The following is a 4,447-nucleotide window of genomic DNA, read 5'->3' as shown; positions in this document are numbered from 1 at the left end:
GAATTGTGTCAATTCTAAGAAGAAAATGAGAGTTTATTCTCTCTTGTCTGACAACCTTAATTTAAAAGAGGTTCCCCTCACTTCAAAGTATCAGAGATCAATCCCATTTTATCCAGTTATATTTCTAACTTCTTTTTTTTAGGGTTTTTTTTTTTTGCAAAGGAAATGGGGTTAAGTGGTTGCCCAAGGACACACAACTAGGTAATTATTAAGTGTCTGAGACCGGATTTGAACCCAGGTACTCCTGACTCCAGGACTGGTGCTTTTTCCACTGCGCCACCTAGCCGCCCTATTTCTAACTTGTTTTGGGGAATCTCAGGCATACTCATGTGCCCTGGTGGCAAATTCAGGTTGTTGGGTTTTTTTTTTTAACTTTTCATATGCAATTAAGTTTATTCAAGTCTCCAACCTTTCTTTAGGTTTAACTCCTTTATTTTGGACCAAAAGATCTTGTCTTCTACAAGGCAATGTCTCAATCTTTTTTTTTTTTTTTTTTGCAGTTTCAGGCCTTTCTTCTTTATAGAAGTCTCACATCTAGTAAAATTGTTTTTCCTTATCTGAAATCTCTCACCTTCTACCTCACAGAGGGTTACTTTAGGCAAAATTATGAAGTTTGTCTGAACACCTCCCTTTCTTTCCTATTCCCACTTACACATTATCTTACTTCCCTCAGGGCCATTCCTGTGACTAGGAGCTTCTATTTTGAATTGTGACCAAGAATTTACTTCAATGGATCTATAATTTTGCTTGAATATTTCCATGTAAATCACAACCCATCCTAGTCTTCTTGTTGAATTTTGTAATTCTTTTCTTTTTTGCTGGAGATGTAATTTCATTAAGAGATTCCCCAGGAAGGATATTTTCTTTCCAATACTAATCGATATCTGCTGTGGAATTTATAATCTTAGAGAATTATCTAGAGATATTAGAGGCTATGTTAATCACCCAGAGTCATATAGTAATTATTTATCATAGCTACGACTTGAATGCTGGGCTTTCTGGATCAAAGCTAGCTCTTTATCTATACATTGAATTATTTCTCTCCTGTGTTCCATATCTTTCTATGAATTTTTCCTAGAGCACCCACCCAACAGGTTGTGAAACTGTCTTTAAACCTCTTAACGCTATCTGGATACTAGTAAAGTAGGTAGAATTTTTTTTATTCTTCACTCTCATTTTATGCTAGACTATCTCCTCCTCTCCCTCATAGTTTTCTTTCTCAAGGCATTTTAAACTCCCCTTCTACTTAATTCTTTACTAATAATATATTGAAGCCTACTAATGTTCACCATGTACTTCTCCATTGTCCTTTGAGTAACCCTTAACTTTAATTCTTAGGAGATGATGTAACCCATATTTAACCTAAATGTCCACACAGGAAAAAACAAATGGATGAAGAAAAAAAGTTTTAACTAACTTTAGCAAGAATTAAAAAAAATTAAAAATAAAGAGCATCATGAGCAAGATGAGCAGAACCAGAAAAACATTGTACATCCTAACAGCAACATGAGGGTGATGATCAGCCCTGATGGACTTGCTCATCCCTTCAGTGCAACAAGCAGGAACAATTTCAAGCTATCTGCAATGGAGAATACCATCCATATCCAGAGAAAGAATTACGGACTTTGAACAAAGACCAAAGACTATTACCATCAAATTAGGGGAAAAAAGCATTATATTATTATGTAATTTTACTATCTCATGCTTTATTTTTCTTCCTGAAGGATATGATTTCTCTGTCATCACATTCAACTGAGATCAGTGTATAACATGGAACCAATGTAAACACTAACAGAATGCCTTGTGTGGGGGGGGAGCAAGAATGAGGGAAAAATTGTAAAACTCAAAATAAATAAAATCTTTTAAAAATAAAATAAAAAAGAATAAAAAAATAAAGAGCATCAAACCCAATAATAATCAAATAACCAAAAGGAGAAATTACAGTAAGGACTTGTAGCTAACCTGAAGCCTGTGAGCACTACTGGAGGGATCTGACCAGAAAAGGCAAGGCCAAGTGTATAGGCAGAGATGAAGCCTTTTAGCATGAGGACCAGGGGTGATTGAGGGACACTAAGGGTCAGCAACTACATTCTAGTGGGAAGAAGGGGAAGAGCGGAAAGATGAAGGTTTTGGGTCAAGGACTAACCAAGGACATTTGGTACTTACAGTTGTGTTCTGGGATCAGAAGTCAAAAAAGTTTCAATGATTTTCTTTTACTATCATCTTTGTATAGAATGGAGCACAGAGGGCAGCTAAGTGGAGCAGTGGATAGAGCACTGGCCCTGGAGTCAGGAGGACTTGAGTTCAAATTTGACCTCAGACATTTAATAATTATCTAGTTGTGTGGCCTTGGGCAAGCCACTTAATCTCATTACTTCACCAAAAAAAACTAAAACAAGAATGGAGCACAGGGCAAAGAAAAAGTACAAAAAGATGCTGTTATATGTTTTTCATTCTGGAAGAAGACCATGACATCAGGGAGGTTATGCCATAAGCAAGTGAATTAGATTTAAGTGAGGGAGGGCAACGCAAAGTAATCAACTTTACTTTCTTCTCTGGAGATATCTGGGTACAGTGGTCAGATATGGATGAAGACAACTGCAGATGGTGCTGGATGAAGTGGAAGACCTTGGCCTTTTTAAGCTAAGGTCTTTATCAGGTTTCAGTTTGACTGATGCAATACCATTCAGTGATTAAGGCTAGGCAAGAGAGAGAGAGAGATGAGTCAGAGAGGCCAAAAATGACCACTTTTACGTAGTCCAAAAGAAATAAATCAAACTGGGAGGGCAACTCCCTTGGGATTTCTCAAGTAAGGCAGGTAGGAAAGAAGTAAAGCAAAGAATACTATCTTTTGCATAGTAAAAAAAAAAAATCATTCTTGGAGGGAAAGACCTTTAGGGTTTCTGGCCAAAACAGAAACAATTGCTTTTGCTTTTTACATTCAATCTGAGCCCAGTGACCAAGTGGGCTTGGAGAACAAAGTAAGACTGTTGACCTTGCACAGATCTGTCCCCTTCACTTAAATTCAATTATCTTTCTTTTTTCTTCCTTCCTTGTCTCCTTTCTTTTCTTCCCTCTCTCTCTCCTTACTGTTCTTTTTCTTTTTCCCTCTTGATTAGCCAACACTATTAAAAAGATGGGCTGAAGGCTGTGACCAGTTTAAAACACATACATATATGTTATAAACTTATATTTCTGTGACACAAGTGACTGAAAATTCACCTTTCACAAGGCGGTAACGATTATAACTATCAATAGGATGGAGTCACTCATAAAGTAAAAGAGAAGAGCAAATTATATCATTAATATAGAAAACTCATTTGAAACAAAGATTTAAATGTTAAAATAGGGTAGGAAAATCTATTTTACTTCAAATAAACAAAAAGGCTGGGGTAGTAATAATGATCTTAGAACAAGAGTAAAAATAGAGATGATTTTAAGAGAAAAACAGGGAAATCATATTATACTGAAAGAAACCACAGTGAAGGAATGACTTTCAGTACTTAATATATAGACACTATATGCAATTATAGCTAAATTTTAAAAGTAAAATTATCTATACATTGAACTATTTCTCTCCTGTGTTCCATATCTTTCTATGAATTTTTCCTAGAGGACCCACCCAACAGGTTGTGAAACTGACTTTAAACCTCTTAACGCTATCTGGATACTAGTAAAGTAGGTAGAATTTTTTTTTTATCTTTCACTCTCATTTTATGCTAGACTATCTCCCTACTAGACTACTAAATTGTAGGAAGAAATAGAAAGAATACTAGGAAACAGGAGAATTCAATGTACCCCTTTAAGATTCAGCAAAATTTTAAAAAAGATAAAGAAGAAAGAAGTTAAGGACTTGAAGAGAATTTTAGAAAAATTAGATATAACAGATCCCTGGCAATAAATGAGTGGGATTAGGGGGAAAAAATCATACATATATGTAGATTTCTCAATTTTATGTAACACCTTCACAAAAACCGATCATCCCTATTAGTGCCTAAAAACTTGACAAATGCAGAAAAGCTGAAATATTAACTGACTGAAATGCAATAAGGAATTATGTTGAATAATGGATCTTTAAAAATGGTTAAAATTATTGCAAAATAAGTAATTTAAACCTTAAGCATTGGTGGGTCAAAAAACAAATGAGAGAAATAGATAATTTCACCAAATAACATGACAATAGTAAGACTACTTATGAAAACTTTTGGAATACAGCCATAGCAGTCAAACATTTTATTAACAAAGAGACAGAACAGATCAATTAATTGAGCAGAAAATTTCAACAAAATAATAGAAAAAAAGACTGTTCAATTGATAATTAAAACTAAACACTGGTCTTTTGAAAAAAAATTAGATAAAAAGTTAGCAAACCTGATTTTAAAAGAGATCAAAACCAAATTGCGTATATCAAAAAATGAAAAAAAAACTAAATCAACATTAAATGAAG

The sequence above is a fragment of the Macrotis lagotis genome, chromosome 1, assembly GCF_037893015.1.
Source record: "Macrotis lagotis isolate mMagLag1 chromosome 1, bilby.v1.9.chrom.fasta, whole genome shotgun sequence".
Classification (NCBI taxonomy): domain Eukaryota; kingdom Metazoa; phylum Chordata; class Mammalia; order Peramelemorphia; family Peramelidae; genus Macrotis; species Macrotis lagotis.
Note: the sequence above shows the minus strand (reverse complement) of the source record.